At 39.1% G+C, this 10,806-nt stretch overlaps 1 pseudogene; it reads left to right on the top strand.

Moving 5' to 3' along the window:
- Nucleotides 1-1,320: 1,320 nt before the first annotated feature.
- Nucleotides 1,321-8,557, top strand: LOC147548863 (uncharacterized; annotated as a pseudogene).
- Nucleotides 8,558-10,806: the final 2,249 nt, after the last annotated feature.

The raw sequence follows: 10,806 nt of genomic DNA, 5'->3' as shown, positions 1-10,806 counted from the left end.
TATTACTTGACGCCCGTATACTTGCGGGTGGAAACCTATTTAGGTAACTTTTTAGGACCATCAAGTTTTTGGCGCCGCTGCTGGGGACTTAGTTTAAATTTAATCTAATTTTATTTCTATTTTTTTAGTAAGTTTATATTTTTGGACACTTTTACTTGCTTTTCCGTTTTTGGTGTAGAAAAACACTAAGGAGCAAAGGAGAAGACGCAACAAGGAGAGGAGCTCAAAAAGAAGAATTTACAATTTTTGTTATTTTTATTTTATTTTACTTTTTGGTGAGAGAGAGACTTTTTAGACTTTCTAGTTTTATTTTTTTTTATTTTTTAAGTTTTGACCCTAATTTAAAGGGCTAAATTGTAACCGAAAAAAAAAAAAAAAAAACCAAAACGAAGTCTCGGAACATTCGCGGGTCATCTACAAAGGTCATCGCCCGTCTTGAACGGGAGGTAAATTTCTTGAACACCCACGAATCTCCTGTCAGTGGGTTTTTGGTGTGAATTCGTGTGCCTAATTGCTTTGATCGAACTGTTAGTGTAATCATTCTAGTAAGGGCACTAACCCAGTTACAAGATAAGAAACGGATTTCATCACCGTTCTCTTGCCCACATAGGTAACAACATTCACGAACCCAAACCTCACTTAAAAAGCTAAAATATTATTTAGACATCAGCCCCTAAGGTATCGAGCTCATAAGAACCTTCAAAAACAACTCGGGAAATTGACTCTTATCTAGGCATTCTCAGAGGAAAGTTTGTAAACAATTCTTGTCAAAAAGGCCGCCTCGAGAAGAGGAAACGTTTGCCGAAGGAAGACGGCTATCACAACGTTCATCGTTGGTTGTCTTCCTGGAGAATTGTCTACCGACTACTCTGGTCGAGTAACCTTTATAAACAGTCAAAGTTCAAGTGTTGTGGAGAAGTAGGAGCTGTCTAGATTTGTAGGGTGAATCTGACAAACCTGTCTATTGTCTAGATTTTGTTTAGGTTGCTTGGTGGAGTCAGACTGTTTGTGTTTGCTTTCCTATAGGTTCCTCGTAGTGATTCTTTGGTTCGAATATCCTTGGTCATTGGGCTCTAGTTTATGCCCAAAAGATAGCGTGATAAGAGAGGTCGTTTCATCAGTAGAGAAGCACATTTAAATAATCTTTTAGCAAATCTCTCTTTGAGTGACACTATGGGTGAGAATCTAAACCAAGCCAGGGATGGAAATCAGCCTATGACACTCAGGGATTACATGAATCCCACTAGAACGTGTCAACCGTCATGCATACAGTTACCCCAATGCACGACTCAATTCGAGTTGAAACCGATTACTATTAAAATGCTCCCTGTTTTCCGTGGGGTTGAGAACGAGAATCCCTACTACCATGTTAGGGATTTCGAAGAAATCTGTGGGACTATGAATTTCCCCAATATGCCTGACGAAATATTGAGACTTAGGTTGTTCCCTTTCTCACTGAAGGAGAAAGCAAAATCTTGGTTGTATGCCTTACAACCCCATTCCATTACTACATGGGAAGAATTGAGCAGTGCATTCCTTCTGAAATTCTTCCCGAAACACAAAACTACCTCTTTAAGGCAAAGTCTTAACAGTTTTGTGCAGCAAGAAGACGAATCTCTTTATAAATATCTTGAGAGATTTAAAGAAATCTTACTACAGTGTCCACACCATGGTTTTGAAAAAATCAGATTAGTCCAGATTCTCTATGACGGACTAAATTACCCAACTACATCCATGGTAGAATCATTCTGTGGTGGCGGTTTTACTCATAAATCCGCCGATGATTGCATGGCTTTTCTAGAAGATCTAGCTGAGAAATCCCAGCAATGGGAAACTTCTAGAGGACCTCCTACTAGGGCTAATCCTACTCCGAATAAAGCTGGCATCTATAGAGTTGATGAGTCAGATCTTAAACTCGCCGCCATGACGAGAAGGATAGAAGCCCTAGAACTTGGTCAGCCTAAAGCATTCAGGGAGGATCCCACTCAAGTCATGAGTGTTGGAAATGAATCCATCTCTTATCCGTGTTCGGTCTGTGGAGACCCATCTCATACTGGAAATAAGTGTACCCTATTTTTTGTTCCTGACGAGAAAGAGCATGCTAACGCTCTTTATCTAAACTCTAGGCAAGATAACCGTCAGAAATATGATCCTTATTCGAACACTTACAATCCGGGTTGGAGAAATCACCCCAATTTTTCTTGGTCAAAGGGTCAGGGTCAGGGTCAGGGCCAGATTAGTAGTTCAATGAACCCTCCTGGGTTTAATGCTCCTAGGAATCCTTATGTTCAAAACCAGGGTCAATCTAGTACCCAATATCCTTCTCAGAACAAAGAGTCTTTAGAGGAAACCATGAAGCAACTAGCTAAGGCCCAAATGGAGTTTGCACAACAGACCAACCAGACTATATCTAGTCTAAGAACCGAGGTAGGTCAACTTACAGAAGCCCTTAGGCAGAGAGAACAGGGTATATTTCCTAGTCAGCCAGAGCCAAATCCGAAGGGTAAAATGTCTATGGATCAGGCCAATGCAATAACCACCCTTAGAAGTGGTAGGGCAATTGACAATAAGGTAGGAGTTCCCGAAGATAATGAACAAAACTCAGAACCACCAACCTTACCAACTAGTACCCCTAGTAAAGAGCCTGTGAAGGCTCCTGAGTCTGAAAACCTGCCCATTGTACCTGAGCCATATGTCCCTAGAGCCCCTTATCCTCAGCGTCTGGTAGAACCTAAGAAGAAATCTCAGTTTGAGGAGATAATGGAAATGTTCAAACAGGTTAGTATTAACATTCCATTATTAGATGCCATTAAACAGATCCCGTCTTACGCTAAATTCCTTAAAGACATATGTACTAGAAAGCGTAAGATGAACGTGCATAAGAAAGTCTTCTTGACTAATCAAGTGAGTTCTATTATCCAACAAACCCTTCCATCTAAGTACAAAGACCCAGGAAGTCCTACATTACCATGCACCATAGGAGAACATGAGATCGAACGAGCATTATTAGATCTAGGTGCTAGTGTTAACCTTCTTCCTTACTCGGTGTACTTACAGTTAGGTTTAGGAGAAATAAAACCCACTCCTATAGTTCTCCAGTTAGCGGATCGGTCTATTAGACGACCACGTGGAATTGTGGAAGATGTTTTAATAAAGGTCGGTGAATTCATCTTTCTTGTAGATTTCATCATCTTGGATACCGACCCTGTTCGTGATACCCAGAGTCAGATTCCAGTCATTTTAGGACGACCATTCTTAGCTACATCTGATGCTGTCATATATTGTAGGAGTGGTCTCTTAAAATTATCTTTTGGAAACATGACCGTAGAGATGAACATCTATAAAGCTGGACTTTTTCCAGATGATGTTGAGGATTTTACCGAGTTGAATTTGATAGATATGTTTGTTCAGGATTCTTTACCTGAAACTTTATCTGAGGATCCCTTAGAAACACTGTTGGCTCATTTTGGCTTAGACTTTGATGAGGAGGGAAGTATCAATGAGGTAAATGCTTTGCTGGATTCTACCCCATTACTGGATACTGATAAGTGGAAAGCGAAAGTTGAACCCCTCATTTTGTCAAAGCCAATTGACTCGCCAACTTTAGAGACAAATCAACTATCATCAACCAATGAGTCCAGTGGTCCATCTATCCCAGAGTTGTCTACATCCACAGACAAACCACCTTCCTTAGAATTGAAACCCTTGCCTGACAACTTAAAGTATTCGTTTTTAGGCCCATCTGAAACTCTACCTGTCATTATTGCTTCTGAGTTAGAAAAAGAACAGGAGAGTAGACTGTTAGATGTCCTTAGAAACCATAAAGAGGCCTTAGGGTGGTCAATATCAGATTTAAAGGGTATAAGTCCTTCTGTTTGCATGCACCATATCTATCTAGAGGAAGATGCTAAACCGTCAAGGGAAATGCAACGTAGACTTAACCCTCACATGAAGGAGGTAGTTAGAGCTGAAGTCCTGAAATTATTAGGTACGGGTATCATATACCCTATTTCAGATAGTACTTGGGTCAGTCCTGTTCAAACTGTACCCAAGAAGTCAGGCATTACTGTAGTAAAAAACGAGTCAAATGAGTTAATACCCACCAGGATGACCACTGGGTGGCGTGTTTGTGTTGACTACAGGAAATTGAACACGGTCACGAGGAAAGACCATTTTCCTCTTCCTTTCATTGATCAGATGTTAGAGAGACTAGCTGGGCATAGCTACTACTGTTTCTTAGATGGCTATTCTGGCTATAATCAGATTCCTATAGCCCCTGAAGATCAAGAGAAAACCACATTTACCTGTCCATTTGGAACTTATGCTTATCGTCGGATGCCTTTTGGGTTGTGTAATGCACCCGCCACTTTTCAAAGATGTATGATGAGCATATTTTCAGATATGGTAGAGAGGTTTCTCGAGGTCTTTATGGATGATTTTTCAGTCTTTGGCTCATCATTCGATCAATGTCTGCATCACCTCACACTTGTGTTGGTACGATGCAAAGAGAAGAACTTAGTTCTCAATTGGGAGAAATGTCACTTTATGGTTCGCTCAGGAATAGTCTTAGGGCATGTCATTTCTGAAAAGGGCATTGAAGTAGATAAAGCAAAAGTTGAGTTGATAAAAAGCCTCCCAGTCCCTAAAACGGTCAAAGATATTCGATCGTTCTTAGGACATGCTGGATTTTATCGGCGGTTTATCAAAGATTTCAGCAAGATATCTAGACCTCTTTGTAATCTTTTGGCAAAGGAGAACAAATTTGTCTTTGACGGTCCTTGCTTAGAAGCCTTTGAAAAACTGAAACTTATGCTTACATCCGCCCCTATTGTTCAACCTCCCAACTGGAGTACTCCATTTGAGATCATGTGTGATGCATCTGATTATGCTATTGGAGTCGTGTTAGGTCAACGTGAGAATAAACTTCTTCACATTATATACTATGCCAGTAAGACGTTGAATGATGCACAACTAAACTACTCTACCACTGAAAAAGAGTTGTTAGCTGTAGTGTATGCCTTAGAGAAGTTCAGATCATATCTCGTTGGGTCTAAGGTCATTATATTCTCTGATCATGCTGCATTAAAATATCTCCTTTCTAAAAAGGATGCAAAACCTAGGCTGATTAGATGGATACTGCTGCTACAGGAATTTGACATAGAAATTCGGGACAAAAAGGGTTCTGAAAATTTAGTAGCAGACCACTTGTCTAGACTTGTAGTCGAGTCTGTCAAAGACAAGTTACCCATGAGAGAGAGCTTTCCTGATGAGCAACTCTTTAGTGTCTCCCGATTACCTTGGTTTGCTGATATAGTGAACTATCTTGCCACTGGTCAAATACCCAAACACTGGACCAAGCAAGATCGTGATAAATTTTTATCCGAGGTAAAACGGTTCTTCTGGGACGACCCATACTTATTTAAGTATTGTCCCGACCAGATCATTAGGAGATGTGTTCCTGATGAGGAACAACTGAAAATCATCTCCTTTTGTCATGATCATGCATGTGGAGGGCATTTTAGTAGTAAAAAGACGGCTGCCAAAATTCTACAATGTGGTTTTTACTGGCCGTCTATATTTAAGGATACCCATGCATATTGTTTGGCATGTGAACGATGCCAAAAGTTGGGAAGCATTTCACGTAGGAATATGATGCCCCTTAATCCTATTTTGGTAGTTGAGGTCTTCGATGTGTGGGGCATCGATTTCATGGGTCCCTTCCCAAATTCATTTGAAAATCTGTACATCCTAGTGGCGGTTGACTATGTGTCTAAGTGGATAGAGGCGGTTGCTTGCAAAACGAATGATCACAAAGTTGTGATCACTTTCTTGAAGGAAAACATACTTTCACGTTTTGGTACGCCGCGGGCAATTATTAGTGACGGGGGCACACACTTTTGTAATAGGCAGTTTGAGCTTTTAATGAATAAATATGGTATTACCCATAAAGTGTCTACCCCATATCATCCACAGACTAGTGGTCAAGTCGAGGTGTTGAATAGGGAGATTAAACGCATTCTGGAGAAAACGGTTAACACCAATAGGAAGGATTGGTCTTTACGACTAACCGATGCACTATGGGCTTACCGTACAGCGTTTAAGACCCCTATTGGAATGTCTCCATATAGACTAGTGTATGGCAGAGCATGCCACTTACCCGTTGAGTTAGAGCACAGAGCATATTGGGCTATTAAGCAATTGAATTTTTCGCTTGACAAGGCGGGTAGAGAGAAAGTTGCAACTCAGTGAGTTGGAGGAGTTGAGAAATGATGCATATGAGAGTGCTAGGTTATATAAACATAAGATGAAAATGTTGCATGATAAAATTATTTTAAGAAAAACATTTTCACCGGGTCAGAAAGTTTTATTATATAACACACGTTTGCATTTATTTCCTGGTAAACTCCGTTCTAGATGGACAGGGCCTTTTACGGTCAAGTTTGTGTATCCTTATGGTGCGGTTGATATTGAAGACAAAAATGGTAGTGTGTCCAAAGTGAATGGACAACGGCTGAAACCATTTTTAGAGATGTTGACCGATACAGAGGACGTTCCTATCGAAGATCCTGTCTATCAAAACTGATCCGCTATGATCAGTTTCGTCTGGCTGAAGACGTTAAACTTAGCGCTTTCTGGGAGGCAACCCATGCATAGGACTTCTAAATCTGGTAACATCTTTCCCTAATCCTGTTATTTTGCATAGTCTTCAGAACATTGAGGACAATGTTCGGTTTAAGTTTGGGGATGGGGATTGAATTTTTAGTCCTTATTTCAAAAATTCAAAAGGGTTCAAAATTTTTAATTTGGATTAGAAACGTGAGTCTAGTTGTTTTTGCTTGTTAATAGTTATAGAGTCTAGTCGGTAGTACTATGCTTTCGCTAAGGGTTTTTCCACGAATTTTGAGTCTTGAAGTTGTCTGTGCACTAGCCATGTGAGTATTAGATAGGTGAAGAGTAGACTTTTCTAAGAGAACTTAATCGATCATTAGTGGAGACTTAACCCATGTGAGATTCTGAGCCTTTCTTTTTGTTTTGAGTGATCTCTTCTGAGCTAATTCTGAGTAGAATGAAGAGCTACTCAACCTCGCAGTATTCATTAGAACTCAGTTGATCTCTTGAGTTCAAATTTTACAACCACTAGGGATGTCATCAGGAATGCAAACCTTCTCTTGTAGTCTGAGAAACTTGAAAACAGTGTCAACTATAGGAAGATAGGAACTTCATCATTTAGAACCCTGAGAATAAGGCATGAAGCAAAGTGAATAGAATTTTACCCAAGGAAAGAATAATGTGAAGAAAGTATGTTATGTATCTTGAGTTTTATTACCAGAGTCAGTAGTATTAAAAAAAAAAAAAAAAAAAAGTGTTTATGTAGTTTTTGAGTGTTTACCCCTTGAAGAAGTTCTTGAAGATTTGAAGACGTCGAGTTCTCAGGAGTTCTAGTCAGATCCTCATTAGTGTCTATCGACCTCTAGGAAGCATTGTTAGATAGTAGATCAGGTGAGAAGAGTTGGTTAGCTTCCCCATTCCATGTTAGTGGTTGTTTCCTTCTTTGAGATCAGTCGTCCACAAAATTTTAGTCCGTTTTTTTCATGTGTTGAGTTTTCCTTCATATTCATACCAACACATAGAGTGAACCATTCTTGAGTGACTTTGATTTTGAGTGTATGACCGTGAGGCAATAGTCGAGGCGAAATGTATCGAGATAGTAATCGAGGTCTTGTCTTTTCAGAACCGAATGATACTCATATTGGCTTGTCACGTGCACTTCCGAGTCTTGATTACTAGTGAAGAGATTTTTAGCATTTGTATGGTTTGGTCGACTTAGATTTCATGTCTATTAACTTTTGAAAATCTACCGGATGAACATTTTTAGTCCACATCATATTTAGACCCTTTTGCATTTTTGATTTTTGAATTTTGTGGGTATATTCACTGCAAACCCTCACGAGACAAAACTCGTCCTCTTGGGTAACCAAGAGGTTTAACGGCTTGTTGCACGTGCTAAGTGCAATCGTGGGTCCCTACGAAAGTGGTGAAATGGGTTTAGTTTTATTTTTCTGTTTTGCTCGAGGACTAGCAAAATCTAAGTTTGGGGATGTTTGATGAGACATGTAAATGTCCCATCTGAGTCTCTTAATTTAGACGAGTTAGTCTCTCTAGAGCAGTTACTCTCACAAATTACTCTCTTTTATGTGCAGGTACCCTTTTACAGAGTTACGCGTGCGAAACGGATAAAGTTGGAAAGAATACAGACTAGGGGCATTTTGGTCATTTGTTGATTCAGACTTCTTGGTCAAGATTAGTGTTCGGATGGAAAGTAGAGTCCGAGACGAACCCAATGGCGAAGACGGAAGTCGAAACGGAGTCCGGACGAGAGTATTATAGCCAGTCAAAGTAGGATTGTAAATTAGTTGACCAAATCAACTATATGACACGTGGCGTGCAGATGGGAAGCAAAATTGACGGCTCAGATGGATTCGGGTTACTTTCTGTCACACACGGTGGTACTTCAGGATTCCCAGGGTTCCTCGATTCAGTGCAACTGCGTGCATGAGATTACCCTACATTCTCAACATCCGACGGATAGGGATCATAAGCGAACAGATCAACGGTCGTCCCACTGCATTGTATCCATGGTTCGCGCAACAGAAAGGCTTGGTTTTGAACCGCGAATACGAGATGATTCGAAATCTTCCTTCTCTCTTATCTTCTTGAACAGTTTTAAGATGTATCTCTAAATCCGAAAACAAAAAATATTTAGAGAGAGAAACCCGAGAGAGAAGGAAGAGGATTCGAAATCAAAAACAGAAAAAGGATATGGTTAGAGGAGAGCTGGGTGTATAAAACAGGAGGTATCATCACGGTTTTGAGGGGGGTTTTTTAGTGAGAGAAAGAGGAAAGGATAGAGAGGGATCTTCCGAGTCGGTTTGGTGAAAATCTATATTATTTTCCTATAAAACAGAAGAAAGAGAGAAACAAGAGACACCACGGCTTAGAGAAGAAAGTAGAGAGAGAGAGAGAGAGAGAGAGAGGGAAACAGAGAGCTTTTGATTCAATTTGTTTTCTTTGTTTTCTTTTTATTTCTTTGGTTGTGGTTTTCTATTTGTGAGAGATAGAAAGATTACAGAGAGATAGAGAGTTTACAGAGAAAGAGATTGTAGAGAGAGAGAGAGACCCGAGAGCTTCCATGGAGTTTTTATTCATTGATTTTAATTTTATATCTTTGTCTTCTTATTAGTTCTGTCTTTGTGAGAGAGATAGAGAGAGAGGATTAACAGAGAGATTAAGAAAAGAGAGAGAAAACAGGAAGTTTAGAGAGAGAAAGAGAGTTAAGGAAGGTGAGAAAATAAATTTCCAGAGAGGAAAATATTTCCGGGAAGACGAGAAAATCGTTTTCCCAGAGGGTGCATTTGGCAGATTTCCGGGAAAAACAGAAGGAAATCAATTCCTTAAGGGTCTGTTTGGTGGGAGAAGCGCAGAAAAGTAAGTTTCTTTCTTCTTTTTCTTCTATTACTTCAAATATTTATCGTTTCTAGCATGAGTAGCTAAGTCCTTTATATCTAGGGTTTTAGATGAAGTTTAAATAATTATTCTAATGATAAATTTATTACAGTTTTTATTATTTTAACGATAATATCTTCCGGGTTTCTTTTTTAGACCGTTCATGGACTGAAAACCTGAGTTATACAAAGAACTATCGAATTAGACCAAAATTAATTTGTCCTTAGAATTGTTAGGAAAACGGATTCGAAAACCCTAGGTTCCCTTTTTCTGAATATCGAAATATTTATTTATTTTTCTTGAGTTTTATATTATAATTCTATTTTATCACCATCAAAACCAATTTTAAATCTCAATAGTTTTAAGGTTAGAATTAATTTAACTTAGTCTCTGAGGAACGAACCGGTCTTACCGGAACTATTACTTGACGCCTGTATACTTGCGGGTGGAAACCTATTTAGGTAACTTTTTAGGACCATCACTTTTTGCCTTGAATACTTTATTCTCACAACAATTATACATAAAAAACACAAATAACCCATAAACTCAACCATTTTTTTTTCTTTTTTTTTTTTCTTTTTTTTTCATTTTTTTTTTGTTTTCATAACAAAACAAGAACACTAACACCGGTATTCTCAACAAACAACTTTTTTCTTCATTCTCACTTTGTTTCACATTCTTCTTTCTACAACTATCATGTCTTCATTCTCGGGAGTAGTATGTGAATGGGTGGTGGAGTATCCGTTTCCCTAAAGTTCACACTATTGTCGGGTTTCATGGACTACAAGGGTAAGGTCGCTATCCTGATGTCACTCCTAGTGGCTAAGAAAGTTGAGCTCATGAGATCGTCTAAGCTCTTTGAAAAGTTACGAGGTTGAGTAGCTCTTCATTCTACTCAGAGTTAGCGCAGAAGAGTACACTCGAAAACAATATAAAGGCTCAGATATCTCACATGGGTTTAAGTCTCCACTAATGACTCTTCTAGGTCCCTTAGAAATATTTATTTTTCCTTAGGATGCTACTCATATGATCAGAAAACAAACACTAAAGGACTCGACATTCATGAAAAAGACTAAGAACATGCATAACATTCACCAAAACTGAAACACATGCATCAACATACTTAAGCATCCCACTAAAGTCATATCAAATCTACCCAAAAATTTTCAAATTTGGTCGAATTATTGAACCCTCTTGTCTTTTGAAACCCCATGGTCATGGCTGAAAGTCATACCCCATCCCCAAACTTAAAACTAACATTGTCCTCAATGTTTCAACCATATACTCACCAAAAGATAAGAC

This window comes from Eschscholzia californica, unplaced genomic scaffold, assembly GCF_041429995.1.
Source record: "Eschscholzia californica isolate CP2 unplaced genomic scaffold, dmEscCali1.0.p SCAF_3, whole genome shotgun sequence".
Taxonomy (NCBI): Eukaryota; Viridiplantae; Streptophyta; class Magnoliopsida; order Ranunculales; family Papaveraceae; genus Eschscholzia; species Eschscholzia californica.
The sequence above is the reverse complement of the archived record's forward strand: the minus strand, read 5'-3'. Positions and strand labels throughout refer to the sequence as shown.